At 34.5% G+C, this 23,300-nt stretch overlaps 1 protein-coding gene and 1 long non-coding RNA gene across 12 annotated transcripts in view; both read left to right on the top strand.

The window, feature by feature from the left end:
- LOC105832211 (calcium-binding mitochondrial carrier protein Aralar1) overlaps positions 1-23,300 on the top strand; it is a 261,123-nt gene that overhangs the window by 145,069 nt on the left and 92,754 nt on the right. The gene's annotated exons all lie outside the window — the stretch shown is intronic.
- On the top strand, positions 4,220-6,304 carry LOC118644776. The gene is made up of 2 exons (XR_004962547.1): positions 4,220-5,957; positions 6,072-6,304. It is a non-coding gene; the product is annotated as an uncharacterized LOC118644776 (long non-coding RNA).

Genomic DNA, 23,300 nt, shown 5'->3' on the forward strand with positions numbered 1-23,300 from the left:
GCAACATATAATCATGTGCCGGCTTGTAATAATGAACAAAGCGTGGCTGTCACAGAAACTTCTCAAGTTTGCCAAGCTGACACATGATTATGTTCCAAGAGCATAATAAAAACAAAATAGATTCATTAACAATAACCATAAAATTTTGAATATGATCTGTGAATGTATGAAAATTTTTCTTACCATATAGAAATTTTAAATCCAAACTAAATAGTGAGCATTGTAGTATTAACAGGAACAAATTATTACTATCCAGTACTAGTAGCTTTGTCAGTAACATTGTGGAACTAGTAGCTTTGTAAGTAATGTTGTAGAATTAGTGAATTTGTACACTTCCTGCTGCTCTTTCGTCAACTTCAGCTTCTTTAAAATTGGTTTAAGTTTAAGATACACTTTGACAGTGTAAGATTTGTAATTCTTCCTCTTTCTTTAAAAAAAAAAATAACACAAAGTATTGATCTTACGTAAGTGAACAAAAGCGTGGCTGTCACGGAAACTTCTCAAGTTTGCCAAGTCGGCATATGATTATATGTTTTAAGAGCATTAATTAAACAATAACTAAAATTTTTGAATGTGATCTTTGTGAATGTATAAAGAAAATTTTTCTTACCATATAGAAATTTTGACTGGAACAAATCATTACTATCCAATACTAGTAGCTTTATAAATAACGTAGAACTAGTAGCTTTGTCAGTAAGGTTGTAGTATTAAAGGGTTACACCAACCTAGCGGAAAAAAAAATTCGATTTTTTTTTATTACATTTTCTTGAAGCTTCAAGTTTCGAGAATATATCCTGAAAGTTTTATGTTGATATCTGAAAAAATGCCGGAATTACAGAGAGTTGAGTAAAACGGGATCGAGCGTTCGAGTGCTCGAATTGGAGCAATATCAACATAAATCGCCACTGGACGATGATGTGATTAAAGCCATTTGTCCAATATTTGAAAACAACTTTCTAGTGATAATTTACTGGAGAAATGCGTCGGTGGATTTACGCAAAACGTTAACAAAAGTTTGAACAATCTGATTTGGCGCATAGCGCCAAAAGTGCAGCACAGCCGTGCACATGTTGTGCAAATTGCTGCATACACATTTAATGAAGATGCTGCCGCATATTTATTAATGATAATAAAAGAATTGTGCTGCATATTGCGAAAATCAAGACCGAGCGCGCATCGATGTGGCCAAAATACGAGCGCAGAAAGCAACGCGCGAAGAAAGGATTGGTCGCTGTCAACAAAAGTCTTCACAGAGCGCTGCTGTTATTGATGTGGAAGGAATCTCATATGGCTCCAGAATTGTCGACTAGAGGTAAAGTGCAAAATTCGGCTATTAACAATAGTAGAACTAAACTTGAAACTTTAAACGCCTTTTTCTCAAAACATGGTTTTCAAAGTCGGTGACCACCAGATCTCAAAAACTAATCGATGGATCGTTTTCAAATTTTTACACAATACTCTCAGAAACATTCTTTTGTCGGTGACGATCTATTTTTTTTTTAATCGGTCTTCATTAAAAATTAAAAAAATGAAAAGGACAAAAATTTTTCGTTTTTTTTTTTAATTTTAACTTCAACTCATCGCCATTTTGTAACAAACGATAAAATCGACAATCGGCGATCGTCACCGACAAACCACTACTGTTAATTTAAAAACACCATTTTGTTTTTTTGTTTCAGATGGATTGTTTAGACGGGACAGTGGTCACCGCAAAATGCGTTTTTCCAAACCTCAATGTGTGTCGGCGGCCATATTTCTGCTTTCCGTCGCCATTGTTTAATAAAAAAATTTTTTTTTTATTGTCGAAACATAAGTCAATAATCACCCAAAATTTCATTTAATTCTCACTACCCGTTTAGGAGGAATAAAATATCAAAGTTAGGCCTGTTTTTCGACCGTCTAGGTTGGTGTAACCCCTTAATGATTTTATACGCTTCTTGCTGCTCTTCCGTCAACTTCAGCTTCTTTGGAATTGGCTTATAAGATTTGTAATTCTTCCTCTTTCTTTTAAACTAAAAAAGGAAACATAACACAAAGTATCAATTTTATCTCAGAATAGTTTATTTATTCTAACAAAAATGAAAACTGTATAACTTATCTGATTATGCAAATTTCCCTCTACAATGTAATCCACAATGTACTCCACGATGTAATATGCATAATTATGCATAACACTAATAAAAACTAACTTGCCGCTAACCTCGCACACGTCAACACGTCTCTAACCTCGAACTGTCACTCGATCGACACGCGGCGGCGACACGCGGATTCGATTATCTTCACCAATCACGATACACATGGTGCGTTCCGTTTCATGGCGCATGGTGCATCGTTCATCCTTGTTGTCAAATGTGTGAGCACAAAAGATAAAGGAGGATACAACAGTACAAATCCCCACCATTCGTCCTAGGCGCCGGGCGACGACGATAATAATGATGATGACTACGACGTTTCTTAAACCAAATTTACTCTTGAGCGAAAAATTCTAATCGCGATACCTCCGCTCGTAAGTCATATAGCGGAAAAATAAAAACACTTTTATTATATAAATCGGATGTAAGCTATCCATTAAGCCTATTTAGAAATCAATCAATTAAGTCGTTATTGAGATCCGATAACTACGGTCTTCTCGCAAACGACGTCTCGCGTAAAAGAAGCACGGTGGTGCCTCGCTGCGCATACACTTGGCGGCGCGAGGCACTACCGTGCCTCTTGATATATTTTTTGTTCTTTTACAAGAATATATTTTTGAGAACGTTTTGTATAAAAATACATTTTTGAGGGAATTTTTTGCGCGCGTATACTTGGCGCTTTTTTTACCTTTTTTAAAAAAAGATAATTTTTGTGGGAATTTCACTTATTTTGTAGTGACAAGTATCTCATTTCTTTTTGCAATATATAGATATTCTTAAGACAATTTTAAATTTTAATTATGAGTATTTCGGCAAAATTTGCTGTAGCATCTGACAGTAAGTTGCGATCGACTTAAAATTTCATATACAAGCTTCCTAATGAAACTGCTTTAATTGTTTATTTAACTTAATATTTGCAATTGTGTCGCGGTTGCTCGTATTGGATTTTTCTTCTACATCATTAGAAAGCTTGTATATAAAATTTCAAGTCAATCGGAACTTGTTGTCAGATGTTAAAGCGAATTTTGCCGATATTATTGACAATTAAAAAATAAAATAATATAATTACGGTTTGTAAATAATTTTATAAATTAAAATATTACATTTTAGTTAAATATATATAAATATATATATATATATATATATATATATATATATATATATACAGGGTGATAAATAACTATATGTCCTTGCATAGACGTATTCTTAGTAATATTCTGAGTCAATTTTTTCTTTCGCAAAAAATTATCCAGAGCTTAGATTTCTAGATATAATAAGAAATAGTTTACGTATCCTGAATCGGATACAAGAGGTAAGCAGGGGTGGCACAACTCACCGCTGCTCGCGGGCACCACGAGCATTGCGAGGCGTCTGCTGCGCTCAATAATCGATAATCATCTCAATTATCTTTAACACAGATCTTTAATACAGATTTAAAATTAATTTTCTATCATCTAAATAATTACGTAGAATATTCAAATTGATTGCTAGAATGTCAAATTTTTTACTCTCCGGGTCTCCGTGTATGCATTTCCAACATTTTCTTCAACAAATTATAATAGTAAATCATATTAATCAATATTTTTATTTTTAAGTTGCCGCGTTTCCAGACACATATTCGACAGTGTTACCACACAATAACCAATAAAGTCAGTTGTCTGCTTGCTTAGCTGAGCTCGATGTCAGCTGACATCGAGTAACTAGTAAACACGCGTTGTGTGTGTGTGTGAATGTGTGTGTGTGTGTAAATGTGTGTGTGTGTGTGTGTGTGAATGTGTGTGTGTGTGTGTGTGTGTGTGTGTGTGTGTGTGTGTGTGTGTGTGTGTGTGTGTGTGTGTGTGTGTGTGTGTGTAAATGAGTGTAAGTGATAAAATGTTAGAAGAAAGAAAAAAAGACTTTTAATCCGATAAATTAAAGGATGGATCGTGAGAACAATCAATTGATTGCAGGATGGTACGTGCGTAAACAGGTTCAAACAAGTTCTCTCCCTCCTCTCTCTCCTCCCTCTCTCTCTCTTTCTCTCACTCTCTCTCTCTCTCTCTCTCTCTCTCTCTCTCTCTCTGTCACCTATTCATTTCTTCCTTTATTACATAATATTCGGGTGATTCAAAATACTAAATACCATCGTTAAAGATAATTGAGATGATTATCGATTATTGAGCGCAGCAGATGCCTCGCGGTGCTCGTGGTGCCTGCGAGCAGCGGTGAGTTGTGCCACCCCTGCTTACCTCTTGTATCTGATTCAGGATACGTAAACTATTTCTTATTATATCTAGAAATCTAAGCTCTGGATAATTTTTTGCGAAAGAAAAAATTGACTCAGAATATTACTAAGAATACGTCTATGTAAGGACATATAGTTATTTTGAATCACCCTGTATACATGTGGGAGTTTATTGTTAATAATTTCAAATTAAAGATAAACGTTGGAAATAAACATTTATACTTAAGAAATTGACCCTACTCGGTGAGTCCAAGCCACACTGTCGCGTAGAGAGAGAGAGAGAGAGAGAGAAAGCAATAGATAAATTTTACTGTATCGACGATTTAGATACATTTTCGACCCATAACATTCAATTCTTCCGTTTGCAATAATAGCGATTCTATCAGCAAGAAAATCTGCAGCTTTCATGGAATTTGTTGCCATTAGTATTGTCTTGTCTTTTCTTATATCCTGTAAAACGATATTGCGTATTTCACACAATTTCTTTATTATATTTTATTACATATTTTATATTAAAACTATCTACTTAAAGAAAGTCAGTTAGCATAAGTAAATCGCATATCTGCCTTTTGTGTTCAGGATCGATACTGTATGTAGGTTCGTCAAGGATGAGAATCTGTCAGAATTAAAATTATAATAATTTGTAACACACACACACACACACACACACACACACACACACACACACACACACACACAATTTAATAAGTTATTTTAAACTACGCAATATTGTTTTAATTTATATTTGCAGAATTTTTAAGATACATTTATTTTTAGTACTTCTATTGAATGCAAATCAGGGTGAACTATGAGATCCGTGGCTGGGATACTTTTGGAAATGTAATAATTATGCCTTTCACTGTACGCACGTCAACACGTCACTGACCACGAACTGTCACATCACCGCCGTGAATTTCGCCGCGGATTAACCATTACATCGACAGGCGGATTCGACCGCCATCTATCGCGCGAAAAGCAAAAGTACAAATCCCCACCATCTGTCCCGGGCGACGACGACGATAATAAAAATGATTACGACGTTTCTTAAAAATTTTACTCTTGATGCGAAACTTTAAATCGCGATATCTTCGCTCATAAGTCACGTAGCGGAAAAATAAAAACACTTTTGTTATATAAATCGGATGCGAGCTATCCATTAAGCTTATTTAGAAATCGATCGATTCAGCCATTATTGAGATCCGATAATCTACGGAATGTCGCAAACGGCGTCTCGCGTAAATAGAGGCACGGCAGTGCCTCGCGCGCGTACACTTGGCGCGAGACACTACCGTGCCTTTTGATATAATATCAATATAATAGATCTGTATTGCGCAATACAAATAATATATAAAATATTATATAATATCAATATAACTTCAATATAAAATCCGTTACATAAGTGTTGTTATGTTACTATTATTTCAATATTGCGAGTAAATAACAAAAAAATGTAAAAATTAATATAAAACCGTTATATTGTACTCGGATAACAATCTAGATTGCATTAACATGATTGTAAGGCAACATCTGTTATCTCACATGTTACTTCTGTGTAATGTTGCGTCTATATTCTGTGTTTGCTGGGTTTTAATATTGGGTGGGTTTGACAAAGCAAATCTGAAGCGTCTGGAGGGTCTGTTGACACATTCTGTCTTTGTTATTTATTGGCATCGAACAAAGATAGAGTGAGGTAAGAGAACACTTCGACGTCTCAGATTTGCTTTACCGAACGCAGTAATTTAACCACATGCACAACTCTACATCACACTTCATCTATTTAATCATCAACACCAATGTAAAATTAAATAATCAGTGAGTAAGAAGCATAGATTTTACAATGGTGTTGATGAGATAGATGAGATATTGTGTGATATATATATAGAATTGTGAATCAGTTAAATATTGCTGTAAATGTCAATCAATATTCACAACTAGTAATTAGCTTGAATAAAACTTTAAATAAACGTTTTTAATAATACTAATTTTTATTCTTTGGTATTCTAGTAACATATATAATGCCTGTACCTTGGTGACAAAAGATGGTTTTTATCCTTACAACGTTATCAATATTTAACTAACGCACAACTCTACGTTACACCTCATTTATTTAATCAACATCAATGTAAAATTAATTAATCAGAGAGCAACATAACTCAGATTTTACACTGGTATCGATGAAATAGATAAGATGTTGTGTGATATAGAATTGTGGATCAGTTAAATATTACCGTAATTGTCAATCAATATTTACTATTATTAATTAGCTTAAATAAAACTTGAAATAAATGTTTTTAATAATACTAATTTTTATTCTTTACTTTACTAGTAATATATAAAAAAAATTACAAAATCTAAGATAATACTTTTGATCATATCAAGTTTAATCTAAGTGATATATAATTTATAAATACTACAAAATGCATGATATCCAAACAAAATTACCTTTTTAAAAAAGGTAAAAAAAGCGCACCAAGTGTGTGGTTTTTCTTTAAGGAATAAATCACAAAATCTAAGAATAGTTTTGATAAATTCAACTTAAGTGATATTTTTTAACGAAAAAAATTACAAATCCAAGATAAAACTTTTGATTAAATTCAACCTAAGTAATGTACATTCCTAAAATGGTATAACTTTGATTATTAAAGTAACAATTATTTTAAATAAAAAATTATTGTATTCACATACACTTTTTAATTTTGTAGAAAAATTTTTCTACAAAAATAATGATACGTAAATATTTTGCGCCAATTAAGAGTGAACACTACAAAATGAGTGTTAAGTTTTTTCTCTACAAAAATAATGATATAAATAAATATGCGCCAATCTATAAAAATAGATGTTTATTCTTTGGCTGGCATTCATAGTTTGATTTTTCATTAAGCTTGTATCAGATTAGAGATTTATATTGAGATTGAATTGAAATGTAATTAATTAGGAACAAAACCAATATTTTTTAACTTTGCTTTGAATGGTCAAATTCCAATAAATATTTTACTATAGAAACTTGGCGCCTTTACTTTATTTCCGATTCTGATTCGATTTTCCTGCACATGTTAATTTTAACCCTAGAACAATGTACCTATTATATTTTTTTTCACCTTAAATTGGATTATAAATGTACTCCATTCTTTTCCAAACATTAAACAGATGGCTGAAGTCAATATTGTGGTATATGAATTTTTTCTATTCATGACAAAAAACAATGGTATAATCCATAATAATATTAATTAACATTAAACACGTTAATAATTAATATAAATTAATAGTTTTGGAAAGATAAAAGAAAAAACCGGGAAAATAAATCTCAGATATCGTTTAAAATGTATCATTATTTAAACAAATAAAAGTTAAAAAATCGATAGCTTAAAAAATAAGAGGAAATAAAGAAAGACAATTAATTTTTTATTATTATATTATGAAATTGTAAAAAATGTTTATTTTTTAAAAATATGGAATATATTATTAAAATAAAAGAAATTTAAAAAATATTTTATTGACTCCAAGCGGCACTCGCACCACTGTACTGTCCTGTGGTTTTCACACACAGGAACATTGTAACTCGCACAAACGCAGCCGTAGTATCAATCTTTCTATAGTGAAGGCTCATCTGAACAAAAAACAGTGTTTCCTATGGCGGTATCCGAACAAAATACATAAACAAACATCAAAGTGTAGAATAAACGTGCTTCATTTTCATATTTGTACTGCTCGGGAACTAATAACGTTCTGATACCAGCTAGTACATGTCTCTCGATTCTTAAGACTATGTATTGATCGAATTATTGTTTGATGTCCCGAGTCGATCTCTTCATCTGCTAAGTTAGGAGATATTAAAATTAAATTGGGCTATAAAACTACCCTGGTATGACGTTCTAGAATTAAATGGAAGTGGCCCACTTGAATACAGTACAATTGAACACAGTGCAGACGGATACGTTGCAAATGGACACAAAATAATGTACACGGTTTAAATGGAATTTTGTAGATAACACGGTTAACAGGAATTTTGTATACCGTGAAGTTGTACACCGCCAAGTTGTACACCGTAAAGTTATACACCGTACATTTCTATACTTTTATGTTAAGACACTCCTACCGATGGTGTGGGTGCGGGAGCAGGGGGGCCTTCGGCCCCCCTTGTATCTTGTGTGTGTGTGTGTGTGTGTGTGTGTGTGTGTGTGTGTGTGTGTGTGTGTGTGTGGTGTGTGTAGTGTGTAGCTACGTGTAGAAATGTACAGTGTATAACTTTGCTGTGTACAACTTTACGGTGTAAAAATGTACGATATACATTATTTTGTGTCCATTTGCACTGTGTCCAAGTGAAGGCCACTCAAATAAATAAATCTCAATCAACGAGCTTAACCCCAAGTAGAAAAAAGTCATTTAAAAGTCAAATTGACATCAAAATGTAGTCATTTCTAAAAAATTGAGATGATATCATTTAATTCTTTTATAGAATAATAATATGACTTTTATATGACTATATTTTGACCTTTTAATGACTTTCACCGAAAAAACGCAAATTGCTTATGTATACAAAATGATTAAAATTTTGTGTATTGTAAACAATTTTTATCGATTTCATGATGTAACGGCTTTACTTAAGCGATGCAATTAATTGCGATGTGAGGTTATGAATGTTTATACACATTTATATTTGCATTCACATATGTATTCGGATGCACATATATTGAGGAAAAATTCTATATCGCACAAGAAAGACTGTTTGATCTCCGTTATAAATTTGCACATTAAACGTAATTTTGCTCAACTTGGTTCATAAACACTCGTACGTGAACAGACACGACACTTGAATAACGACGACGCCGCGACACCCACTTTTTTCTTGCTTTTAGGGACGGAATTCATAGACCGATCTTAAATTAAAGAATCGTCTTAAGTCACGAGCAGACTTAAGACTTACTTAACCAATGAAATAACAGTATTGACGTTTTAAGATCGTACTTAAGATGGATCTTAAATAAAATCGGTCTATGAATTCCGTCCTAGAAGTCTACACGAAAGACGCTCCGCAATATGCAAGTCATATTTTTATCATCATAGTATCATTTTTTTAAAATGATTATTTTGAATTTATATATTACCATATTTAAGTCCTAACATTCAAGTAGGAATGTCAGAAGTAGAATTAAATTAACGTGAACTATTCAAACAGTAAATCTAAATTTTAAAATTATGATTTGATCACTTTTCGATCATAATCCAAATATGACTTCTGATAATGATTATGATATCATTATGATGTTATTGTGATATTATAGTGATTTTTTGTTCTTGGGACTCTTACAAAAATGAGATTAGGTTCGATTAGATTAAAAATCACTTAACTTACTTCGAAATGTCTGGTATTTCATGCATCGTTGTCTTGCTCATTAAAAACAAATAATTTTTAGTAATATTATTTTTTCCCCTTTTTTAAAAATTATTATTCTATTGAAATACACATGTTCACTGATGTTCACACTTGACTTAAAGGTTATGGTTCTCGCCCCCTTGGGTCTACAAAATTCTATTAAGTATTTAAAAAGGAATGCAAAAATAAACAATGAAAAGGAATGCAAAAATAAACAATGTTTTAACGCGATAAGAGTACGTACGCGGTCGATTGCATCAGCAATTTAAAAATTTTGTCGGTGCGATCCATTAGGAAAAGGCTTGAATTACTTTAGATTACCCTTTTATGTACTTTAATTATATAAAAATTATCTAAAAATTTCTTTAGTAAACTTTTAGATTTGTAAGGTAATTTTGAAAACTTTAACTTCATTTAAGGCAAATTTTCCTAAAGGCGAAATACGACTGTACCCTCTCGCGTCCGAAAAGAAACTGATGCTCACGCATTCTCGTATCGATCAACAGAACTTTAAACTAAAGGTCATTATTGAAAATCATTAAAGTTTAAAGTTATCTAAGGATTATTTCAGATTTATTTGTGTGTGTGTGTGTATGTGTGTGATTACTTTAAAAATACTTTTCCATCTTTTGGTTTCTTTGAAAGTCAGTTTTTAAAGTTTTCGGTTTTTTGAAAATTGTTTTAAAATCAGCCTTTATATACTTTATAATTTTTTAAATTACTTTACATTAACTTTTTACATACATTAGATTACCTAAAAATTTCTTTAGAACTTTTAGATTTGTAAGATTACTCTCAAAAACTTTAACTTAATTTAAAGTAAATTTTCCTAAAAGAATAAAAGTAATTTTTTTATTTTATTGAGAATTGTGGAAAAGAGTTTGATTTTGGAAAAGATATTAGCCTTAAATAATAAAATTAAAAAGTTTATTTTAAATAAATAAGTGAACATATTGACAAAAATTTTAATGCATTATAATCTTTTTAGAAATTCCTATCAAAGATAATCAATCGAATTATTTAGTTCCAAAGAAGTTTCTAAAGTTTTGATAAACATTTTGAAAAGCACAAAAGATTCAAAAGAATTTTATAACATAATATAAAATTAGGTAAATATTTTGATCAGGGGAGCCCGCCCGATGACTTTGACCTTGACATATGTTATGAAGGTTACCCTCTTGAGTAACTTTCAAAATATTTTAGCCGTGATTCCTTAAAAAGTCATTAACAAAAAAATTTTATAAGTACTTTTGTTTGAAACAGATAATATTTTGCATTGAAATATTTGTGCTTTTGATTGAAAAAGAATTAATATATTCTTAGGAAACGCGTGGACGGGGGAGGGGCAGAGCCCTATAACTTTTCAATAAATGCTTAGCGCGACTTAAAACCTTCACAACATTACTCAAGATGATAACCTTGAGTAAAGGATATTGAAATCGGAGGTGGTCCGTATAACTCCATAATTACCATGTTCTGTTAAGATTTATCCATATTTCTTTATAGGATTTAGATTGGGATAATAATAAATTAATATATTTTCTTATTTTAAAGCACACAAAAATGCGTGTTTTATAGAAATTAATGGGAGGATGTAAGGGAAGGGCGAGGCCCCTTGTACCCCACCCACGCGTTTTCTGCACCTCATGGGTTTGCGACTTTAAGTAAAGCAGAGATATCATGTATCGTATTTATAAAACTTTTTTTGTTAATAACTTTTTAACGAATTACTAGCGACGGCTAAAACTTTTTGAAGGTCACTCAGGAGGGTCGTATGTCAAGTTCAAGGTCATCGGGCTCCCTGATCGAAATATTTACCTAAAATTATTTTTCACAATAAGTTATTTTCGGATTTTTAGTAAGGGGAGATTCTAAGATGGCAGTAAGCATCGACGTTCAACTTATTATAACTGTGTTTCAAGACTGACAAAGGACCCCGCACAATTTATATAAAAAAAAAAAGCTCGGTCAATTTTCTTGAATTTTTTATATATTGAAGTACTTATAGCTCTAATGAAAAATTACAATTTGTGCGACCTTTCTATGCCGTTTCAAAAATAAAAACTTTAAAAAATTGCCATTTTAAGGTTTACTGCGTGAGTTTGCACTTGTCAACTTGCTCGCATATGTATATATACATATATATCTGCATGTAAAAATTTCGGAGATAAAAATTTTTGAAAATTGCTATTTTAAGGTTTATTACGTAAATTTGCACTTGTCAACTTGCTCGCATATGTATATATACATATATATCTGCATGTACAAATGTTCGTGATTCTGCGCGCGCGCGCGCGCGTTGTGTGTGTGTGTGTGTGTGTGTGTGTGTGTGTGTGTGTGTGTGTGTGTGTGTGTGTGTGTGTGTGTGTGTGTGTAAAGGGGGTGTTAATTAATATTACAACGTTATTATTTATTTATGAGTATTAGATCGTTTGGATTGTGTTTATCTCTGCTGTAACACATACACACACACACGCGCGCGCGCGCGCACAGTATCAACATTTGTACATGCAGATATATATGTATATATACATATGCGAGCAAGTTGACAAGTGCAAATTTACGTAATAAACCTTAAAATAGCAATTTTCAAAAATTTTTATCTCCGAAATTAAACATAGAAAGGTCGCACAAATTGTAATTTTTCATTAGGGTTATAAGTACTACAATATATAAAAACTTCAAGGAAATTGAACGAGTTTTTTTTTTCATATAAATTGTGCGGGGTTCTTTGTCAGCGCGCAGTTCATATGGGTTAAGATTATTAAATTAACATATTATAAAAATTATAATTGGCACCAAAATCCAGCTGCACTGTAAAAAATATATGTAAAGTTACACAAATAATAAGTGTAACAATTATACAATAAATAATAAAAATGTACTGTGGGTATGCAGGTAGATTAGGTCCGTTCCGAAAGATTCCACAATTTAATTAATACGTATATTTAGTACTTCGTATACAAATGTGGTTGTGTCAGTATGTACGTTATTAGATCTTGAGGTTGTCCAGAGGCGTTGCCGATAACGCTGTCGTCTTCCGTAGACCTGGCTATCTCGGTGGCCCTGCTGTAGTGGTGGAAGGATTAGGCGGCACCCGTAGGTGCCTGAAGATGGTTAGAATTCCTTAGTCCTCATCGCTGTCACTCCCGAAGAGGTCCTTGAAGATTTTTCTCTTCCTCTTAAGCGCAGAGCGCGGAATGCGCTTCCCGGGTGTGCGGGAAAGTGAATTCGGCGTCGTTGGTGCGACGGAGAACTCAGCTGTAGTCTCCGAAGTTGTCTGCATGCCCCGTGTCGCTATGTCTGACACTATTTGCAGGTCGGAAATTGTGATCTGCGTAGGCCGGTTGACCGTTATCTGCGGTCCAGAAGTTGCGGTCTGCGTAGAGCTGGTGACCGTTCCGCGTCCGATCGTCTGCGTAGCCCTGTTGGCCGGGGAGAAGCGTCCAGGATCCCGTGATTGGAGTTGAAGTTCCTTTGGTTTCTCCGGAGAGAATTTAATCCGGATGAGCCTGCACTGGTTAGTTACCTTTGTGATGGCTCCCCATATCTCCTCCTTAGGTCCCGGTTGTATCGGATTGATACAAGAGTCTTGGTGGTCTAATTTCCTCTTGCGAGGCAGGATGCTGGAACTGGTTGTGTCCCCCAAGGGAGACTTCGGAAGACCTGGAGCTCTTGAACCGAATATCGGGTGGGAAAGGCCCGGAGGTGCTTGTTAAACAACTGCAACTTGTGTAGGCCCAGTGAGCTCACTACACGAAGCGTAGGATTAGTGATTTATCGCCGTGGTATCCTTATGTAATCCAGGCGCTATCACTTGACTTCTGAGAAGGAGCGCTGCGCTCTCACCTAGTGGCGGCTACGCGTATTACTCGCTATCGCTGAGGCCGCGGGCCCGAGCGCGGACGTTGCGCGCGCGCGCGCGTCGCGCTGTGGCGTGCCGCCACATGACCCCCTCGGTTGATTTATAGTTCTGGTTTCTCTGGAGGTCGTTTCGCTTGTCTTGTTTCTGATTTTTTTCGTTGCAGGATGTATGCTGGCTTGAGCCTATCGATCGACACGTTTACTGCTCGCCCGTTAATGCGAAATTTGAATGTTTTCTCTCTTCTGTTGAGAACATGGTACGGATCGTCGTATGTTGGCTGTAGTACACCGCTCGGCGTGTCGTGTCGTACAAAAGCTTGCTGGGCTGTGCTCAAGTCCTTGTATACAAAGGTCAGTTTTTCCGTGTATTTTTAACTTTGGTTGTAGGCTTCTCATAATCTTCCCAAGTTGTGTTGCAAAGCCTTCTGTGTTGTCCGATGTGTTTGTTTTTCCGAGAATTGTCCGGGTAACCGGATTAATTCTTCGAAGACCATTTCTGCCGGTGTCGCCTGTAAGTCCTCTTTCCATGCTACTTTTATGCCCATCAGGATGATTGAGAATACATCTACCCAATTTTCCGTTTGATGGCTTTTGATGGTTGCTTTAAGTTGTCGATAGAACCTCTCTATCATCCTATTGGCTGCTGGATGGTAAGCTGTTTTTCTTAGGTGTGCTGACCCGGTTAATTGTGTGAGATTCTTGAGTAGATCGGACTCCAATTGTCGGCTTTGGTCGGTTGTTATTAAAACTGGAGTTCCGTATTTCACTATCCATTTTATTAATAGCTGTCTTGCTACTGTTTCCGCCGTGATGTCTGAAATAGGTACCGCCTCAGGCCATCTCGTAAACCTGTTAATGATTGTCAGGCAGTATTTGTATCCTCGAGACGTTGGTATCTGTCCGATAATGTCCATGTGTATGTGTTTGAATCTTTTGGTGGGTCCCAGGACGTCTCCGGCAGGTGTGGTTGTATGTTTGCATACTTTCGTCTTTTGACACGGTACACGAGCTTGTGCCTATTTGCGGCAATCTTGTTGGATGTCTGGCCATACGTACCTTTGTTGAATCAGTTTTGTGGTAGCCTTTATATCTGGGTGTGCCAAACCATGTAGGGCTTGAAAAACCTGCCGTCTAAATGATTTTGTGACAAAAGAGCGTTTGACTGATTTGGTGGTGTCGCAAACAATTTTTGTTGTAGAGCCTGGTGTTTGTACTTTTGTTAATCTTAGTGCACAATATTATGTGCTGCCGTCAAGAATTCCCGTTAATTCGGCGTCTTCTTGCTGGGATCTTGCTAACTCCTCGAAGTTCGGTGCTTGTTGGGCGACTTCTATTCGTGACAGTGTGTCAGCAACTATATTGTCCTTGCCGGTCATATGCCGGATGTTCGTCATAAATCAGCTAATGAAATCCAAATGGCGAGCTTGTCTTGGTGAGCTGAGAAGTACATCTTGTTGAAAGGCGTATATGATTCCCTGGGAAAAAAGTATATATCTAATTATATATAATTTTGTATAACTTTGTAGATCTAATTATGTATGGATTTTGACCTGATCTAATTAGATCTACGAAGTTATTCAAAATTATATATAATTAGATATAAACATTTTTTTCCGGGCAGAAAGAAAAGTTTTTTCAGATTTAATAAACTTTCTTAAAAAAGATTCGTTACCGAAAATTTAGCCATGACAGCTAAGATGTGTCTTTAAGACGTAATAAAAAGTACATATGTCCCGAAAGCTCACTACGATAGCATAGGCTGATCCGGTTTCTGTAACCGTGGGTAATCTGCTTATGTAGCCTTTAGAGTGTAAATTGCATTAGGAGAAAAGTGCCGCGTGCGTCGCCTAGCGACAATCCGCGAACTACATACTTTTTAAATTTATATAATATAGAATGTTAGGAATTTAATTACATTTACCATAATTGTGATTGCATTTATTATATAAAAAAGGTTAATTATATAAAAAATTTTTAATATAAAAATGGATTATATATATAAAAATGGATTATATATGTAAAAATGGAAATATGATATGGAATTATAAATTAAAAAATATTTTGATATAATTATATATAATTATTTAACCAAAAAAGAATTCTAATATAATGCTATATAATTCAATATGGGTTTATAAATATCTTGATATAATTATATATATTTATTTATTCGAAAAGTAATTTTAATAAAATGTTGTATAATTCAATATGAGGTTATAAATATTTTGATACAATTATATATAATTGTCCACTCAAAAATATAATGTTGCATAATTTGATATAAAGTTATAAATATTTTGATATAATTATATATAAATTAATATATAAATTGATCTTATTATATGTAATTATATATAATATGATATAATTATACATAATTAGATATAAACTTTTTTCCCGGGCCGTAAAAATGGTAAATTTCTACCCTCTAGGAGATGTCGGAAGTATCTCACTGCGGTGTAGATTGCTAATAGTTCTCTATCGTATGGACTGTACTTGGTTTGCGCCTGTTGAGTTTCTTACTCATGAATGCTAGAGGTTGCCATTCTCCGTTTGCTTCTTGCTGTATCACTGCTCCCATTGCCATGTCGGAAGCGTCTGTTGTTAGCGTGATCGTTTCCATTTTTTGGGTGTGCCAGGAGTGTCTCTTGCCAAACTATTCTTGCAGTTCTGAAATGTTTGTTCAAGCTGTGGAAGAGTTTTGCCTTTGTTTTTGGTCCACTGTACAGGGGTTTTGCCTTTTGTTTTTGATCCCCGTAGAGCATCATGTAAGTGTGCTTGGTCTTGAGTTGCTTTCGGTATGAATCATCTGTAGAAATTTAGTGTGCCTAGAAACTGTCTTAGTTGCTTTATGGTTCCAAGCTTTTTGAAGTCTTGGATTGTTTGTACTTTTTCGGGCAGTGGCTGAGTCTCATGTGCGGAAACGGAGTATCCCAGGAATTTTATTCTATTGGTTTCGAACACGCATTTCACTGGGTTTAATTGTATGCCGAATTTGTCGAGACGGCTGAACAATTTCTCCAAATAGTGTAGATGTTCTTCGGAGCTGGATGCCACGAAAATGTCGTCGATGTAGGCGTAACTGAAGTCTAATCCGTGCAAGGTCTCTTTGATGAACCTCTGGAAGGTCTGCGCTGCATTCCATAGGCCGAATGGCATGTATTGGAACTCGAATAATCCGAATGGCGTGGTAATGGTTGTTTTTGGGTCCTTTGGGTTAACTGGAATCTGGATATAGGCTTGTACCAGATCCAATGTTGAAAATATGATTTTTCCATTTAGTGAATGAGTGAAATCTTTTATGTGTGGAATTGGGTATCGGTCTGGTACGAGTGAGTCCCAGATGCGCATAGATCGAAACGGACACCATCAATCAAATTCTATAAATTTATCCTAACTCTAATTCAGCAATTTGATTGATGGTGTCCGTTTCGATCTGTGCGCATCTGGGACGCTCCCTCTGGTACAGTCCTGGTTCAGTCACTTTTTCTGTAGTCACCGCAGGGTCTCCAGGTGTCTATTTTCTTTGGAGCCATGTGTAGAAGCGAGGCCCATGGACTTTTAAGTGGTTGTATGATTCCCTTTTTTAAGAGGAGATCAAATTTAGCTCGTGCAGCTTTTAATTTTTCGGATGCTAGTCTTCGCGGCCCGCAGCTTCTGGGTCCCGACGTTGTTTTTATATGATGTGTAGTGTTATGCGCCTGCTTCTGATGGTCTCCGTAGTCCTGGTTATGCCGGAGATTTCTCCAGTAGCTGGTGATATGGTTCCCTATCACGGCCTTAATTGACAGTAGTTCATATCTTCGTGTGGTTCCGCCTATTTTAATCCCCGTCCTCGCATTTATTAATTGTCCGCTCGTCACATCCGAGAGAAAGTGGTAGTGAGCCAGGAAGTCGGATCCGATGATTGGCGTGGTCACGTTTGCTACCACAAATCGCCATGTAAAGTCTCATCGTTTCCTGAAATTTCTCACGTTGCCTGTTTTTATTGGCACTACGTGAAAAACGACTTACTAACGTGAGAAACGATAACCAGCAAGGCTGGCTACTTGCTGGACCAATTCCTTTATTTGCTGCTCCATCGTAAGTGGTGTCGTCGTGGCGGGTTGTAGACTTGCGACTGTGCCGGACCTCCCCGTAATTTCGAAGACTCAGTCAACCTGTGCTGCGACTTCCTCCAGAAAATTGTGTGTATAAATCATGTGGAATCACCAATTTGGGGATGCAGACAGTTTAGGTGCGTTCAAAAAGGTCCTACAATTTAATTAATACGTATCCGTATATTTAGTACTTCATATACAAATGTGGTTATGTCAGTGTGTACGTTATTAAAACTTGAGGTAGTCCGAAGGGATCACCGATAACGCTGTCGTCTTTCCTAGACTTAAAAATCTCGGTGGCTTTGCCGTAGTGGTGGAAGGATTACGCGGCACCCGTAGGTGCCTGAAGGTGATTAGGACTCTTTAGTCCTCGTCTTTGTCGCTCCTGAAGAGGTCCTTGAGAATTTTTCTTTTTCTCTTAAGCGTAGAGCGCGGAATGCGCTTCATAGGTGTGCAGGGAAACGAATTCGACGTCGTTGGTGCGACGAGGGACTCAGTTGTAGTCTCCGGAGTCAACTGCGTGCCCCGTGTCGTTATGTCTGATACTATTTGCGGACCGGAAGTTGAGGTCTGCGTAAGCCGATTGACCGTTATCTGCGGTTCGGAAGTTGTGGTCTGCGTAGACCTGGTGACTGTTCCGCGTCCGATCGTCTACATAGCCCTGTTGACCAAAAGGAAGTGTCGAGGATCCTGTGGTTGCAGTCGAGGATCCTTTGGTTTCCCCGGAGAGAATTTGATCTGGATGAGTCTCCACTGGTTAGTTGCCTTTGTGGTGGCTCCCCGTATCTCCTCCTTAGGTCCCGGTTGTATCGAGTTGATACAAGGACCTCGGTGGTCCGACTTCTTCTTGCGAAGCAGGATGCTGGTTGTGTCCACCGAGGGAGACTTTGGAAGACCTGGAGCCTTTCTTCGACTAAATATCACGTGCGAGAGCCCGAAGGTGCTTCTTAAAAAACTGCTACTTGTGTAGGCTCTGTGAGTTTACTACACGAGGTGTAGAAGGAGTGATTTATCGCCGTGGGTCTTCTTATGTAATCCAGGCGCTGTCACTTGACTTTTGAGAAGAGGCACCACGCTCTCGTTTAGTGGCGGCTGCGCGTATTACTCGCTGTCGTTGAAGCCACAGGCCCGCGTCGCGCTGTGGCGTGCAGCCACATGTACAAAATCATGTACTTTTATATTACAAAATTTATATTTTTACTCTTTGTTGTATAAATAATTTTTTATATTTTATAGAAAATTATAACATTAAAAGTATAACTTACAGATTTTATGTAAATGGAAAATTTTTCTTGTAATATTACAAAACGTTCATAATATTACACAGAATATAATTTTATAAATTATAATTTTTTTTACGTAAGTATATTACTCAGAAAAATAGAATGGCTTTAATTAATCAGCCTATAAATTAATATTTTTTAACGTATATGATAGTTTTTGTTCAAATATTATTTCGGTACTATGCATCAGCTAAACGCTTTCTTGAAACCAGGAAACATTGGCTGTATATGTCAATAAGCGCGTTCAGCAAACAAATAGAGAGCTCTGTAATATGATTAGCTTTTGCTTTTAGCTCTTTGCTAGATCTAGAAGTAAAAACTAATCGTAGTTAAGAAACAATCTCGCACCAAATGAACCCGCAGCGTAAAAAATGGTTCCGCGCTGAAGCTGTAAACTTGCTTCAATATAATACTATAATTAGCGTAGCTTTGCCAGTAGAATAATAAGAATTATTTTACACTTGATTTTTAAGATGACCATTCTGGCACGATTTTATTAAGGTTGGAAATCAATAACAACAACTTCATTCATTGCTAATTGTTAAATAAGCTTCTATGCACAAACAGACATCTCAGTTATTTAGACACACATATTTTAAAGCAAATGAAAAAAATGTAAATAGTATTTAAAAAATGATAATGACATAGTTACTACTAAAGCTGACAAAGGTCATATAACGGTTACCCTGAACAAACATATGTACATCAACCAAATGACTGAGATTTTAAATGACCGCAATACTTACTAGTGAAAAAGGATCCTATTAAAACTCTTATTTCGAAAATTGAATAATATGATTAAGACTTGCGTCGCCTATGATATTATTGAAGAGAATACATACAAGATTTTGAATTGCACCAATGGTAATCTACCTAGATGTGGATTGCCGAAAATCTATAAACCAGGTTTTCTTTTGCGCATTATAGTATCAGTCCTTGGTAGCCCCTTGTATAATGTAACAAAATTCTTGCATGATATTCACAACACGTTTTTAAATAAATCAAAATCATATGTGAAAGACAGTTGGTCCTTTGTCAACTATATAAAAAATAACGAAATTGGGACGAATGAAATATTAATATCATTAGATGTCACGACCTTGTTTACGAATATTTCTAAAGAACTAGTTTTATCAGGCATAGAAAAAAGATGGAATGACATTACCAAAAATACTAAACTTAATTTATCACAATTTTTATATGCAATTGACATGGTCTTAAGTTTCACGAATTTCTCACTTAATGTACAATATTATGATCAAAAATTTATAGAAGTCCCATAGGTTCTCAAAACAAGTATCTTCTAATATTTTTAATCACAGAAAGTCATGTTTAAGCAAACATTTTTATTATACGCGCATTATTGTTTCAACTATTGGAAGTCCGTTGTATAATATCACTTGTTACACGATGTTTTGCAGATTTCTATTAAGAAACCGATAGATCTTACATTAATAATAGCTGTTCTTTTGTGAATTCCATCAGAAACGTAATTGATAAAAGCTAGTCTCACTAGATGTAACATCCCTGTTCATGAATATTACAAAAGAGCTTATATTTGATGCGATAAGAAAGCGATGGAATGAGATCTCGATTTATACTAAATTACAATTATCTCAATTTATATACGCGGTTGATTTAGTTTTAAGTTTTATGAGCTTCAGTTTTCATGAACAATTTTATGAACAGATGTATGGTAATCCTATGGGGTCTCCGTTATCTTCCATTGTGACGGGTTTAGTAATTGATAATCTTGAAACCAGTTACTTGCAGAAATTAAATTTCGTCATCCCAATATTTTGTCGATACGTAGTCGATATAATCACTATTTTTCCAGAGAACAAGGTTGATTTCGTTCTTTCAATTTTCAACAATTACCAACTTAAATTAAAATTCACACATGAGCTTGAAAAGAACGGATCAGTTGCTTTTTTGGACACTATTGTTATTTGTGATGAAAACTATTTGATAATAATTTTACCGGAAAACTATATTTTCCCGCCGTTATATAAACTATTTTTCTAACCACCCAATATGATATAAAACAAACACTATAATTAATTTAGTTCACAGAGCAATTTTATTATCTGACAAAAAATTTCATTATGCAAATATTAAGTTGGTAAAAAAATTTTTAAAATAATTGTTTTCCTGACGATGTCATTAAAAAGCACATTAATAGACGTATTAAAGAATTAAAAAATTAAACGCATTCTTACAACTATAGTTGGACAACTGAAAACGATGGTTTTTATACAAAAAGATGTTTAACGTTATCTTACATTAATGACATCACCGATAGTATTAGTCAACGTCTGAAAAAAATTGGCTTTGACACTCTTTTCACTGGTCCAAAAAAGCTCAACATTATCATTAAAAAAGGCAAAGACAAATTAAACACTATAAAAAAAACTGATGTTGCCTGTCACTTAAAATGCAATAGTTGCAATACATCCTACATTGGGCAAACTAAACGCCATTTAGAGACACGAACAAAAGAATATATGAGCGACATAAAAAAGAATAAGAGTGAACATTCAGTGATCTGCAGTAAGCACATACTGAGAAAAACGTTTGGTTAATTGTATGGAAGGTTCTAGTGAATTTTACTGTATTATTCTAATAAGATGTATAAGGTTAAAACAACAGGAGATAGTCCTTTACTTTTTACGTGACTGCATACAGTATTATTTAGTGGACTCTTGTACAGCAGATTTTTCTAACAGTAGCTACTTGATAATATTATTACGATTGTTTATAATGTTATAAAATAAAATATGGGTACAGTTCTGAAAACGATTTACCTCCGATTTTTTTGAAACTATGTATTCTTATGTATTTTGGGGCGCTGATTACGAATATGATAGTGAATATTGGCGCAAATTTGATTTTCATGGCAAAAATAAAAATCATGTTTTTTTTTATTTATTTCCGTAAATAACAAGAATTTCTAAAAATACTTCAAACAAAGTTGTAGATCTCATCAAAATACATATTTTATGTCTTATTTATTTTTGCCATAAAAACAGTAGTTTTTGAGATTTTACTCACAAGTAAACCTACGAAAGTGTCACTCTCCGATTTTAATGAAACTTTACATATTTGTAGAACTATGAAAAATATTTCACACGTATTTTTTTTTTATCGGCCAAGGTTCATCCTGAGGATGAAACTACCCCTTAAAGGTAAAAACTGTATTTGATATATCAGGTAGAATAAGTGGAAAGTTTTAGAAAGTAAAATGTTTATTCGGTGTCGCTGAAGAAAAATCTTATGTTAAAAATGTGAAATTCAAAATGGCCGATCTAATATGGCGTCCAGATTCATCAAAATTTTTATTATTTTTCGAGTAAATTAGAAATTCTTGTAGGACAGACTTAATATTATTAAGTAATAATATTAAGATAGGCTTCATCAACTTCGGCTCCGGAGACGCAATGCTTCCCCCTCCAGGATCGGAAACACAAAGTATCGTTAAGCGCTTTATTATTAGCACGCGTCTTCTACCGATGTAGAGGGAGTATTAGCGTTTGAGAGTGGGAGAAAGGAGTCCCACTGCGTCTCCGGAGCCGAACTTGATGAAGTCTGTCCTAATATTATTACTTAATAATATTAAGCCTGTCCTACAAAAATTTCTAATTTACTCATTTTCACGAAAAATAATAAAAATTTTGATGAATCTGGATGCCATATTGGATCGGCCATTTTGAATTTCACATTTTTAACATAAAATTTTTCTTCAGCGACACCCAGTAAACATTTTACTTTCTAAACTTCCTAAACTTACTTTTTAAACTTATTCTACCTGATATATCAAATATAGCTTTTACCTTTAAGGGGGGCGTCTACATTAGTAGGCCAAAATTAGGCACTTTTTTATGATTTTTTTTTAATGAAACTAAGCAATGAATCTTTTTGCGATTTTTATCACTTATTGTGCATGTCTTTAGGTACTCAAAACAATTTCTATTACAAAATTTCATTCATTTAATTATAAGTTGTAAGCAAAAATGCACAACTGTCTTCAAAAATTCCTTCCACACTGCGTAAATGATAACGTCCAATAGACTCAACTGAAAGGAAAAAACCAAAGTTTTTTGTAAAGTTTATGAGTACAATTTCTAAGTGAACCTAAGAAAGCCATACATTTATTACAAAAAATTTATAAAATGGCGCTTTGAAAAAAAAGTCGGTTTTTTGTGAAAAATTTTTGACATTTTTTTTAATAACTTTTTTTTACATAACCTTTAATTTATATTTTATGTTCACACAGAAGCTATACTTATAAACTTTACAAAAAACTTTGGTTTTTTCAGCCGATTT

Source organism: Monomorium pharaonis, chromosome 3 (genome assembly GCF_013373865.1).
Source record: "Monomorium pharaonis isolate MP-MQ-018 chromosome 3, ASM1337386v2, whole genome shotgun sequence".
Lineage (NCBI taxonomy): Eukaryota > Metazoa > Arthropoda > Insecta > Hymenoptera > Formicidae > Monomorium > Monomorium pharaonis.